Raw genomic sequence first — 13,375 nt, 5'->3', positions numbered from 1 at the left:
ATTGTGTAATTAACCACATTTGAATCGGTAAAATATAAGTATCTATACTAAATATCTTACAGATTACAATTCAATAATGTTTGTGTGTGTGGTGTATACATTTAACTTGGCACAGGTAAAGGACAAAATAATATTTGGAGTCCTGCATGAAAAATTACGTTGAATTAATTCACCGTAATACATTTTTACAAGTGACAATACAAAATAAAACGAGGACAACACATGCGGGTACCTACAACGTTCTCTTAAGCGTATTCATCTGAAAAAAAAATTTAATGAAGTCCTTGATTATGGTTCATCGTGTAGTTTTAAGTTGAAACACTTAATACACAGAACGACTAATAGTTTTTAATATAGTATTTAATTTTTTTAAGTCTTTAAAAAAATCCATTCTTAAGAAGTGAAAAAGTAAACTGCTTTGTTATGTAGTAGGTGTCGAGTGTATCACAACAATAAGTAGTAAGTCACCATAATGCTGTATGTGTTTAATTTGAATTCAATAATAAATCATTGCATATGAAAAACCATGTCAGCCTATATATTATTATTAAGACGTATATCTTATGATGTATTCATTTTACTATTAAAATAATACAATATAGGTTAAATTAATTTTTACCAAAAACATTGCACTTTACATACATTTTTAAATTCATAATCCGGAGCAGAGTATTATTTGAAATATTTTGATACATTTAAATTTAAATTCAATTAAATAGTTCAGAAGTTATAAGTAGAGGACGGATTTTTATGCACTAAAAAGTATTGAAATATGCCATATAATATACAGTAAAAATCATAAAAATATACAGCAAATATGCAAGTAATTTTTTTTTATTTATATAAAATTCACAAATTAAACAACTTACAATAATTAATTACTTAAATAAAATAAGTACCTAAAAAAATTTCATTTTAATATGCAATAGATTTTAAATTTTTTAAAAATATACAAAAATATACAAATAAAATTTCATCATTAGATTTAAATTATCACGATTCGTGAAGAAAACTGAAATAAATCTAAAAAAATTAAAAAGAAAATAATAATATGCGATTGCATATAAATCCACGCTCTAATTATAAATATTTAAATTTTAGGTGACCTGTTTAATTTTAGCTGCTAATTTTTAAGTGCATTTTAAAACTTTAACTGATTTAGCTCTTTCCACAAACGTTCATAAATGTTTTACACGTGCATTGTGCACATTCAATTTGTTATAAATTTTCTACTTCAACAACCTCTAAGAAAATAGAACTAAGAGTGGATTCCCATCCGGTTGATAGGTATAGTCAAACAATATGAACTAGTAAATAAATATTTTAAATGCATAAGTATTTATACATCGAATTCGTTCTATTAGAAAATAACAACTTCATCAATAATAATACGTACCTATCTACGCGTTATATTCTTCGCTCGACTTATTTTATTTTAAACCACATGGCACCTAAGTCGAAATTATAACGCAATGGCAAACACGTATAATAAATAATAATGTCATCACTGTCTTTGTTCAATATACCTAATTATTTCTACGCCGATAACAAAGTGTAACAATATAATATGTGGATATAATGTATAACGTGTAATTTATTAGTAAATACCTACTATTATAATGTGTTACTCACTTGAGTATTGTGCGTAAAAACGCGTAGGCATGATGATAATGTCCATCCGGCTTGGTACGCGTATGATGTGTATATGCGATTGGTGTTTTCGAGAAATTCTTTTTAAAGATGTTTCCGGGAGCGTTGAACAACAAAAACAACATTGTTGAAAAATATTGTCTTGTGTTGGACCGGAGCCGCAGCGTGGCGACAGGACGTTCGTCTTGGAAACTTTAAACAAAACTAGGATAGTATAGGATATAAAATCATCAGTTATCGGAATAAAAATCAAATTTTTTTTTCAACAACAACGTACGAAACACCAATGGAAATGTATCTTATTATTAATAGGTATGATATTATCAATAATATTACTGCCGAACGAGTATCCACCGATCAGGCAATAGTATGGTTGAGCTGCGCTATTTAGATAAAATGTACAAAGTATATTGATGTCTAATATACAAAATTACTAATTGGCTGTATATCGTAGGTATTTCTATCTATTTTTATTATATATTTTCAATGAGATACGTTAGGTACGATTTATTTTTCGTATCTATAATTTATAAACTTGGTAGTTTAAACAAAGAATATTCTTTCTATTTTCTATAATATATTTGGAGATTATTGCTGGAGAAAATATAAGTACTTGGCGTGATCGTTATTTTCACTAAAAAAATTCTCATCTCTAAGGTAAAATAATTATATATTAACTAAACAAAATTGACAACATTTTATAGGTACTTAAAATCGATAAAAAAAAAGAGATATTGATTGTCTGTATATTCTTTGTTTTCGAAAAAATGCAATGTAATCAAATTTCTATATTCACCTTAATTTTTTGAGAGTAGAATTAAGGGTATGTAAATTTAAGCTTTTACAAATTATAGGTGCCAGAAATTAAAATTGTCCTGAAGATAACTTGAAATTTTTTTTAAGTAATATATACTCGATTTACAATTACTTTTTAGTTTTAACAAGTATTTTTGATAAAAAAATAAAAAAAAAAATTTATATTTTAATAATATTGTATATAATATTATTTCTAAATAAGCCATTAATCATTGTTACATTCTAAATATTAATTATTTGAAGTTTTCATTCGTCATACGATCTATCTAATAATTCTTTACATGGAATTACATTTTGACATCGTAAATAACACGATTCTATTGAAATTTAAAATCATTTTTGACGGAATTATAACCAAAACATCAAAATAATAAAATGACCATTTTTAATTTAAAATAAATTATTTAATATGAATATACGAATAATATGTTATGATTACTGTCTTATACGAGTAGGTGCTATTTAACTGTAATACATTTTATTTCGGTTAATTATTTTCAAATTAAAATCGAAAACAAGACTTTGTTTGATATACTTATTATTATTTGCTCAGATATCGGTGTTATTTTGAGGTAATGACCAAATAATAATAATTATCTTTCCTAAGAATCCTTAAAGCCATCCATTTAAAAGTTAAGTTTGATAATATATTACATTAATGATTAATTACTTATTTTATGCATTAAAAATGTTAACATAGTAATATATTGGTACCTATACTTGCCAATAATATTATAATCTTAGTCTTATCTTTTCAAGACATGGAAATTATTATGATTGAATTTCAATTTGTAGTATCTAAATTTATATACACGCTTTCTATAAGTAATCGGAATATTGTTAAATTGATAAAAATCAAATTTACACTATATGGTATCTATTAATTCATAATTGTAACGAATTTCTTTATAATAATAAAACCAGTGTGAGATTTAGGATGATTGTTTTAAAAAAAAATGTATTTTCTTAGAAAAAAGTTTTTAATACTGGATTCAAAAAAATCTAACCCATAAGAACGAAAATGTATCTTTGATATTTTTAAAATGAAGGTATATGTAACTGCTCATGCCCATGGTCTAATAAAATATACTTGGATAGCCGTCACCAAAGTGGTATACTTTTAAATAAAGGACTTTCTAGTTCCTACTAAAAATACTCAAAATATAACGGTTGTTAGGTATTATAGTTCACCAAATAATGGTGGAATATTTGGATAAAGGCGTCTTAGTGTAGTGGCATCCTCATATAACGGTTGAGGAACGTATGAGTAACATACACAGGTCACTGAAACTGATAAGTGTATTGACGCATCAACTATACACACCTAGATAAACGGGCTACGTGTTTTATTAGATCGGAAGTGAATTAATGTTCATAAATATATACTATAGAGGCGTATATGGTTGGTGTTAATGGAGCTGAAGTTTCCCCTTCAAAGTTTCAGTGAATATATTTAAAAATTAAGTATTTTATAATATGCATTCATCAATTTATGTCAGCTGTTCTCAACTGTTTTTTTGTTCCGTACCCCTAAATTTAATATTTTGCTATATTGTACCCCTCATTATAATTTTTAAACTTTTTCATATAACTACTTTTAAAATATTTAAATAAAAAGTAACAAACAATTATATGTTACATTCTATACTCATATAAATTTTATAAGTTGACGGTTAAGTTTAAATTTGTGACACAAATTTTCATTTTATTTATTTTATCAGGAAATTCAATTAAATAAATAATAATCGACAACTAATAATACGAATTGGTAACATAAGAGGTTATGTGACCAACATTTATGCAATAATAATAAATAATAATTAAAAAGAAGCAAAAATTGGAACACCAATCTAAGGTAATATTGTTCACTCATTTACTTTATGTTCGTTAAATCGGTTTTAAGTTTCAAAATATTGATTAAAAGAAAATTGAATATTTTTTTAATGTATCTACACTTTTTTTTGGATAAAACCACAATAAAAGTTATTTAATTTACTATAGACGTATAGACTATATAATACGAGTAAAATATTTCAAATTTAATTTCAAATGTATTTTGTAGGTACTTAGTTATTAATGTTCAGAACTATTTTATACACTAAAAAGATAATAATATACCTACGTTGGAGGTAGGTACGATAAATTAAAATATCAAAATTTTTTTCATTGATACTGATGTACCTATATGTATAAGCATTGATTATAAATATAATAAGTATTAAAAAATAGTATTTATAATGAATGGTTTAAAATACATATGGAAATTGAAGTGTTAGAATGAGCATTGTAACGAGTTAGAAGCATGTAAATAAGTAAATACCTATTAATACTATAAAAATAAAAATAGGTAACTAATACGATTACATACATCTAAGGTTTTCCATGAGCATTTGCTGGTATCTACAACACTTTAAGGCGCACATTTTGCGGCAGTAACTGGTGTCACTAGTTTTAGAGTGATAAGTGATAACGAATGTCTATGGTTGATATTCTGATAAAGATAATAAATAATAATTCGTTAATACATAATATCATTACTCAAGACTCAAGTTAACTTCTTTTACATTAATTATTGCAAAGTATAATTGACATTTTGATTTCTAATTCATGCGCAATATTTTTAATCATTTGAATAATCTACATCGTTTGGTAAACTAGGCATATTAGTTAATACATATTAAGTAATCTTAATTTTTATTTTTTTCCTATAGGTACCTAATGACTTTTAAAGCAATCAGTTATATCAAGTATTTATTTTGTTTTTAATGGTTATAAAATGAGTTTGGTTCCTTGTCCGTGGTGATTCATACAACATTTATCAATTTTGAATGTGAGTAAGATTTATAACATGTTATTAATAATTGTAAAATATTATATCTGAAACTTGTAAACAATATTACATTTCTCTAGAACTTCATACTCGCAGTAATCTAGATAATACAATTGTTATAAGTTAAAACTAGGGCTAGAATTAATATAAAATAAAAAATAGTAAATTATGCAAAATTATGATAGCTAAGAAACAAAAACTAAATTTAAAAGTTTTGCTGAATGTATTAAAATCACTCGTTTGCTACAACTGATTTGTCACAATTATTATGTAATTGGTTTTTTCCATCAGTCTTAAACTATATTAGAAAACTTTTTGACATAATCCAAAGTTTTGTATTGGTGCTTAGTATTTTTGGTATTTTAAATGATAAAAATCAAAATTAATTTAATTCACTAACAATACACAATACACTTATAATACACAATGACGAATGAGTCAAAACACAAATGCTGTTGTTGTAAAATAATCTGTTGCAGTTTTACAAGTTTATCATAATTAAATTTAAATTAAATTACTAGACTTACTTACTTATATCAAAACTGGTATTTTTTGTATAGATGATATTATATTTTTTTTATCTCTTACCAACAACCTCTGCTAAAATAAACCAAAATACATGCATTTTACGTGTTATTAGTTGAAATACGCAATGATAGAAATTTTATTCAAAATACGTAAAATAAAAAAATCACTATTTGTTTTAACATGTGATTTGTGAACATAAACAAAAGCAGTAATCAGAAGTTGCAAAAAACAAAAATGCCATTGGGATATAAATCCTTGCCCTAGTTATAATTATTTCATTTCTGACGAAAAGTGAAATACTACATTTATAAATTAACTTCAAAATTAATTATTTGAAAATTGTTAATAACATTTTGTTGTATACTTTATTTTCACAGTTTACCTGGCAAAAATATAATAATACAATAACTGTATTTTCTAATAGTATTTTATAAAAGTATTTTCTACGACAGTATAAAATGTTTATAAGTTGTGAAACAAGCAATTTTGAACTCAATAAGATTTAATTAATGTCTAATAAGTTATCTGAATAATGCCATAACACCTTATTTTGTATTTTTTCTTTACTGTGATTTTCGAGGCAATCAATTATACTCAGATTTTAATAGAGATAAAATAAATTGACTTTAATTGAATTGAATTTTTATGTATTTTAAAATTCACAGTAATTCATAAAGTCAATATTAATTTGAATAGAAATTTTGGTTTTTCACTAAATATAACAATTGTGTCTATTAAGCCTGTCCGAATTGCTGTGATATTAGTTGATTGATTTACATGTGTTTTATTATTACATTAATTAATTATACTTACACTATGAATAAAATTACTGTAATAGAATATTAAAGTTGCTATAACTTTTTTTATACAAGTAAAGTATATAAAGTATATATTTTACTTTGCATTTTTATAATTTTGTATTCATAGATAATTCAAATAAATAATGATATTGGTAAATCAATACTTATACTATAATATTATTTAAGTAATCTAATTGATAAATAGTAATGGTGTCAGTATTTTTTTTTGGATATTGAATCTTAAAGTTTAAAATTTAATTTACTATAATATATGTTACAGTTAAATCCAAAATCCATTAAAACTATTTTTAACATGTCAAAATTAGTTTATTTTTTAAAGTAAACTCTAGAATCTAGATGGAATTATTCTAGACAAACTTAATCACAGGTACGTTCATTATCATCTATTTCATCAAATACAATAAATTATTAGGTATTAATCAGTAAAAATTGTTTCAGGTTTGTGGTTATTTCTTTCACAGAAATGTTCATTGCTGTAAATTCAGTTCCAGACGATAACTTTTCTCTCCGCATAGTCACAACATAAGTATTGATGGGGTTAGAAAAAGGCCTTGTGTGTTGCACAATCAAGTGCAGCCAATCACTGTTTGTGTAAAAAAAAAAAAGATACTTCATAACTTTAAATGCTATGATAGTTTACACTGCTGAATCAAATAACAAAGTTAAATTATTAATTTAAAGTAATATATTTCTATTCTTCCTTAGTTTTAGTTTTCACCAATGTTATTTTAGATACAACTGTTTTAATTAAAATAAGTAAGTTACAATTAGTTTCCATCTTAAAAGTAGTTTTAAGAATTTAAAATTTAGATTTAATGAAAGAGGATTGTGAAAACTTGTTATGACAGATTTTGGATTTTGATTGTAAAATTCAATATTTATTATAAACTGTTTAATGCTTAATTTAATTATAAATTATTAATAAATTATTATTACTTTAAATTATTTGTATTATTAATATTGTATAAAATAAGGTAGGAAGCCACTAAAAATTTGATAGGTCACGAGTAATAGTAGTGTAATATATAAAATAACTGTTGAGTATGTTTTAATAGTACTGAGTAATCAAATAAATACTCTCTAGTTACTATTCAATGTCTCTGTGATTGCCAAATTTCAGGCATAAAAAACATAAAAATATTGAATTTAGTAATAATATTGTCAGCTGTGGTCTGTACCTTACACTAGCTTTTTTACTTAATCAATACCATTTTATGTCTATAGACAAAGAAAAATTTGGTATCTGTAACAATAAATTATCAATATACATATTAAATAACTCATGGTTACGTTATGATAAGAATATCAAGTCTTAGATTTTGATCTATAGAGTTATTTTTATAGATGATGTGTATTGTTTTGGACTTATTAATTTAACTAAAGTTATTCATAGATACTTACATTAAGATCTATTTTGTTTAGTATGATTTTTAATCTGTTTTCTTAAGTTTATGCATCATAAATAACTAAACTATAGAAATCATAAGATATTTTTAAAGACTCTTAAGACTTATTCAATGTAATTAAAACTGGTAAAGTTATTTTATGATTGATTAGATTGTGTGATTTGGTTATATTGTGTTAACACAAAAATAATAACATAATTGTGAGGATACGGTCTAGGAAAGGGTAATATGGACACAATGTTTAAGAGAGCCCAAAATATAGATTTTTCAGGTGTAATATTCTATAGTTACTAAGTTTCTTAGCATCTACACATTAGAACTAATGAACATTATCATAATACTTGAAGGTTTTACATTATAACTATATGAAAATGTATTTTATTTAAATATATTATTATTTCAATTCTATTCTAAATATTTATGATATATTATTATTTAATCTTCACTTCCTGTTAGCATCATAATATATTTTGTTTGTTGATAGTTCAGTTCACAATACATATTATAACTTACTGCGTAATAAATTAGTAAAATTTTGTGATTTACATGTCAATATATATATATATATATATATATATATATAAATTAAAGGTAACTGAATTAAAAGTTTTTGAATTGTTATAAAATTGGTAATTTTGTTCCTAAGTTAATTTTTACATAAATTCATTAACTGTGTAATTAACTAAATAATGTACATGCCATTTGGTGGCCATTACATGTTTATTTGGGAAGTAATCAATTATAAATGAAAATCTTAGGTATAAGCTAATAAAAAATTAAATAATAATATTAAACTTTTATTAAGTTAGTAGTTAAAATCATAAGTTGTACATTTATTATTAATTTATTGTAAAACAAATTACCTGCAAGTGAAATTTTAATATATATTTTTACCTTATAGTGACTATCAAATAAAAAATAGCTCATAATACCTTTAAATATTAGCTTTTCCATAACATTATGATTTATGCTATGATTATTTGGTATTATTATTCTTACTTCTTCAATGAAAAATAAAATGTATAAACTTATCATCAACATTATAAGTGGCTAGTTAATATATTTTTTTAACTTCTCTGTATACCTATTGCTTTGTTTTAAACCTAAGTTTAGCATTTTCATACCTATATTATGAGTTTGAATTAATATTATAGAATTTATTTAATATAATAAACTATCAACATATTTATATTTTCTTTATAATTCATTATTTTTAATGTGTACAACACAAATAAACATTAATTTGTCTATAATTGAACATAAATATATTAATATTTACTTTGAGTATCCATAAAATATATTATTTATACATTTATCAAAAGAAAGTTTAAAAGTTTTTTACAAAACAATATGATGCATGTTGAGTTATTCAAACATTTAAAAATAAGTTTATATATAGTAATTTTAGTATCTTTATTAAAATATCGAAAATGCATAATATACAAAAATGTATGACTTTACATTTCATGTTATAATATATTTGATATTGTAAAATAATATTTTCTAATACTCAGAAAATGATAATATTATTATATTCATATACACAATTCTAGAAAAATTAAATTAATTAAAAAATTGATGTATTGTGATTAAATCTTTTTGCTATGTTATGTATTACATATTAAATTATAATATTGGTTGCTTACCATTCTTCGTCCTGAATTTTAAGATCATTATATTTATCGTTCTACTCAAAATTTAAAATATTATTAATAATGAAATCAAATTTGTATAAAAATCTGCAACCAATTGGGTGGTTAAGTCAACTGATAAGCTATTATATTTAAAATTCTTAATCTTTTAAAACAGAATAGAAAGTGTATTAATACACTTAATTAGCTTGACTTAATTTATTCGTAATTATCTATTATTCTATTAATTGTAAAGGAAGGTAAATAAAGGATTTATTATTGTTTAGCTTACAAATGATTTTAATATTGTATGATACACAAATAAAAGTTTTGTTAATTAATACAACATAATATTATATTCATTTTAGTTTTTATTAACTATATAATGAATAACATCAGAAAATGTTTAACCTTTATTATAAATTAACTTAAGTAACAATATTTTCTCTCTAATGAAATAAAACAATTTTTAATTTTTAATTTATATAATCTATTATACTTACTAAACTACTTAACTTAATTGTAAATTCATACATAATAATTTAAGTGCACAGAAGTTTGAAAACAATAATTTTACATGATAAACTTTTATGTTTTAAATAACTAATAATAATCATTACAATAATATAAGGTGCCTATGTATATAAACAATGTATAAAAGTTTATTTCTTATTGTTCAAATAGGTATTTGAAATACTTTAAATTTTATCAGCAATAATTCTGTAGGTATCTCGTTATATACAACCATGTTTTTTTACATTTTCTTGTATAAATGATTAAGTGTTAATGTTTAGATAGGTAATTAAAATAATAAAATGTAGGTTAAGTACCTAGTGTTAATTTCATTGCATATAATATTTTGATATATTTTTTTTTAATATTTTTTAATACTTTTAAGTTATAAGTATTGGACATATGTGCATACACAAATTCATATATAATATGAATATATACATGTAAACTTTGGTTTTGGTAGGTATTGAATGAATAGCTCTTGTTTTATTAGTTGATATGAATTATTTGATGTCCAACAAGTGTAGGTAAATCATTAACATTTAACAATGTTGGCACCAGCATTTATTTTGTATGATTTAATTGAATAGAACCTTACTATTGTGGTGTAGGTACCGCTAATTCACACAGAGGATAGTTGTTTGATAGCTTGTTGAGATTTGAATTCAAAACAAAATCTAACAAGCACTTTTTTTAAATTTAATGTTTTCTTAAATTTTCAACATTTTGTTATTATCTATCAAACTAACCATTATAATATCAAATAAGTATAGTTATATATTGTCATTTAAATTTATCTAATTGTCCAAACTTCTATTATTACCTATATCATATGCATTTACAAACTATATTAAAATATATACATATTGTATAGGTACAAGTAGTACAACACACATATTATGTTGTCCCACGTGAATATTTTTAGTGGGACACATTATCTTGTTAATAACAACATTAAAAAAAACATAATATTATTATATGTACTTATAATAAATAATAATATAATATTAATAAATTATAATGCTTAAAATGTAATACTTTTTTTTTTTTTTCATGAAATAAAATTTTACTATTTACGGATATCTAATAGATTGGCACCTATAACACTTAAAACTAAGTACACATATTAATTATTAATCAAAGCTTCTATCATGTAGGTACAATTATGATTTAAAACAGTTTATTTTTATTAATTTACTTTTAAAAGTATTTAATGCATACAAACATAAAAAAAATTATAGTAATATATTATTAAGGCTATCATAGTTTTAATACTAATGGCTATATATATATATATATATAAAACAATATATTATTAGTTAAAATTTATAAAATGTATAACTAAAGCACCTATTATGTTTAAAGTTTTTTCTTTAAAATGGATAACATGATTTTTCTTTATATAAGATTAGGTATGAGTATAATTAATTTAAAGGCAATAAACCAAAATAAATTGCCGAAAACAATTAAACAATTAAAATAACTAATAAATATTTTAATTAACATTGATAAATTTAATATAACTGAGTAACTATAATTTTAGAGTTATTTCAAGCTAGGCAGTAAATAAATAAGTATAAATAAAATTAATGAATTTTATTGAATAAGGAGATATTACTACATTAGTTAATAAAAGTTTAATACCAATTTAAAAAATTACTTGAAATAAAATGTTTGAATTAATATGAAAATTTCGTAGGTTTTTGCATTTAATACTTAAAGTATGATAATTAATTTAAAAGCTATTGCAACCATATTTAGGAAACAATTTAAAAATGCATTAATTATAATCTATAGATTGGCTTGATCTGTATAATTTTATTACAAAAAAAGGTTTTTATAGAAGCAGTTTTATGATGATTTTTTAAAATAAAAATTGATAATGTTACGTATTTTTTATTGTTTATTATTTTCACGCAGAGACTATAGTACTTTATGGTTTTTTTTTTATTTTATTTTAGTTCAGTCTCTAAAAGAACAGAAATTTGGTTTGGCTATTGAAAATTAAAAATAAATGTTTTTATTATAAATTATAATACCTCAATTTTTATTATTGTAAGCAATTCAATTATATTTTATGCACTATTTTAGATAAATTAATCATAACGATTTTAACTCGAATAATTACTTTATGTACATTCAAAGTGTTAGTTTTGGTTTTAACGATATTTAAATAAAGGTTTCAATCGGTTATGTTAAAATAAATTTTAACTTGGAAATCATATTGAAAGTTTGTATTATACACACACGTTATATGCATAAAAATATATGTCATAACAATATAACATAGGTAATGTTATGATCATATCTACTACTTTAATAATTTTTGTTTTAGACATATTTGGGTTTTCTACGACGGTGATCGGTTCGCTGAATCGGTTGTCTGGTCCCGCGATAACGGCTATACCATTGTTTGTATCCTAAGTTTATTTTAGGTACCTACTTATTGCGCTCGCAGACCACCGCTTATATAACACATTATTGTGTAAAACTGTATTTATTGATTTGTGTCTCACCGTTTAACTTTATTTAATGTCATTTATATTATTATATTTATTTTATTTTAATTATTTAATTTGATGTCATTCCAACACGACAAGTTATAAGCAGACTGTAGAAGTGTAGACGTCTAAACAATCCATCATGGTAAGGTATTTTGAAAATTTAATTTTTAGTAATTGTGATTGGACAGAAAATTTTCTAATATTCAATATTTAGATTCCTAGTTGACTGTACTGTGCATCATGTATTATTATAATTAGGGCTGTGAATTTAATGTACAAAAAATCTTAAAAAAGTCAAAAACTTCAATTAAATGTGCACTTAAAATGTAATAAGTGCAATATAAAATGCCAAAAATTATAGTATAAAATACACTTAAGATGGTTTTTAATTTAATTTTTATATTTATATTGTTATTCATATTGTAGGATATTATACATTTAGTACATTACATTTTAAAGACATAAAAATATGTTTATTAAATAAAAAAAAATTAAAAATTTTGATTGAACTTGAATTCTGTATAACACTATATTCATCTGAAACATTTTTCAAATTTTTTTTCATGTATTTATTTTATTAAAAATTAGGTTTTCAAATTTCAGAATTAAATTAAAAATACCGGAAAATGAACTAAAACAGGAAAATATGACTTAAAAATGCAAAAAATGACCTTAA

General features: G+C 22.8%; 1 long non-coding RNA gene across 1 annotated transcript; it reads left to right on the top strand.

Annotated features, from left to right (window-relative positions):
- The first annotated feature begins 5,024 nt into the window (after positions 1-5,024).
- LOC112591638 lies at positions 5,025-7,478 on the top strand. The gene is made up of 4 exons (XR_003114517.1): positions 5,025-5,115; positions 5,178-5,296; positions 6,905-7,012; positions 7,084-7,478. It is a non-coding gene; the product is annotated as an uncharacterized LOC112591638 (long non-coding RNA).
- Positions 7,479-13,375: the final 5,897 nt, after the last annotated feature.

The sequence above is a fragment of the Melanaphis sacchari genome, unplaced genomic scaffold (genome assembly GCF_002803265.2).
Source record: "Melanaphis sacchari strain LSU unplaced genomic scaffold, SCAv2.0 Contig13_pilon_pilon, whole genome shotgun sequence".
Lineage (NCBI taxonomy): Eukaryota > Metazoa > Arthropoda > Insecta > Hemiptera > Aphididae > Melanaphis > Melanaphis sacchari.
This window is presented reverse-complemented; position numbering and strand designations above follow the sequence as displayed.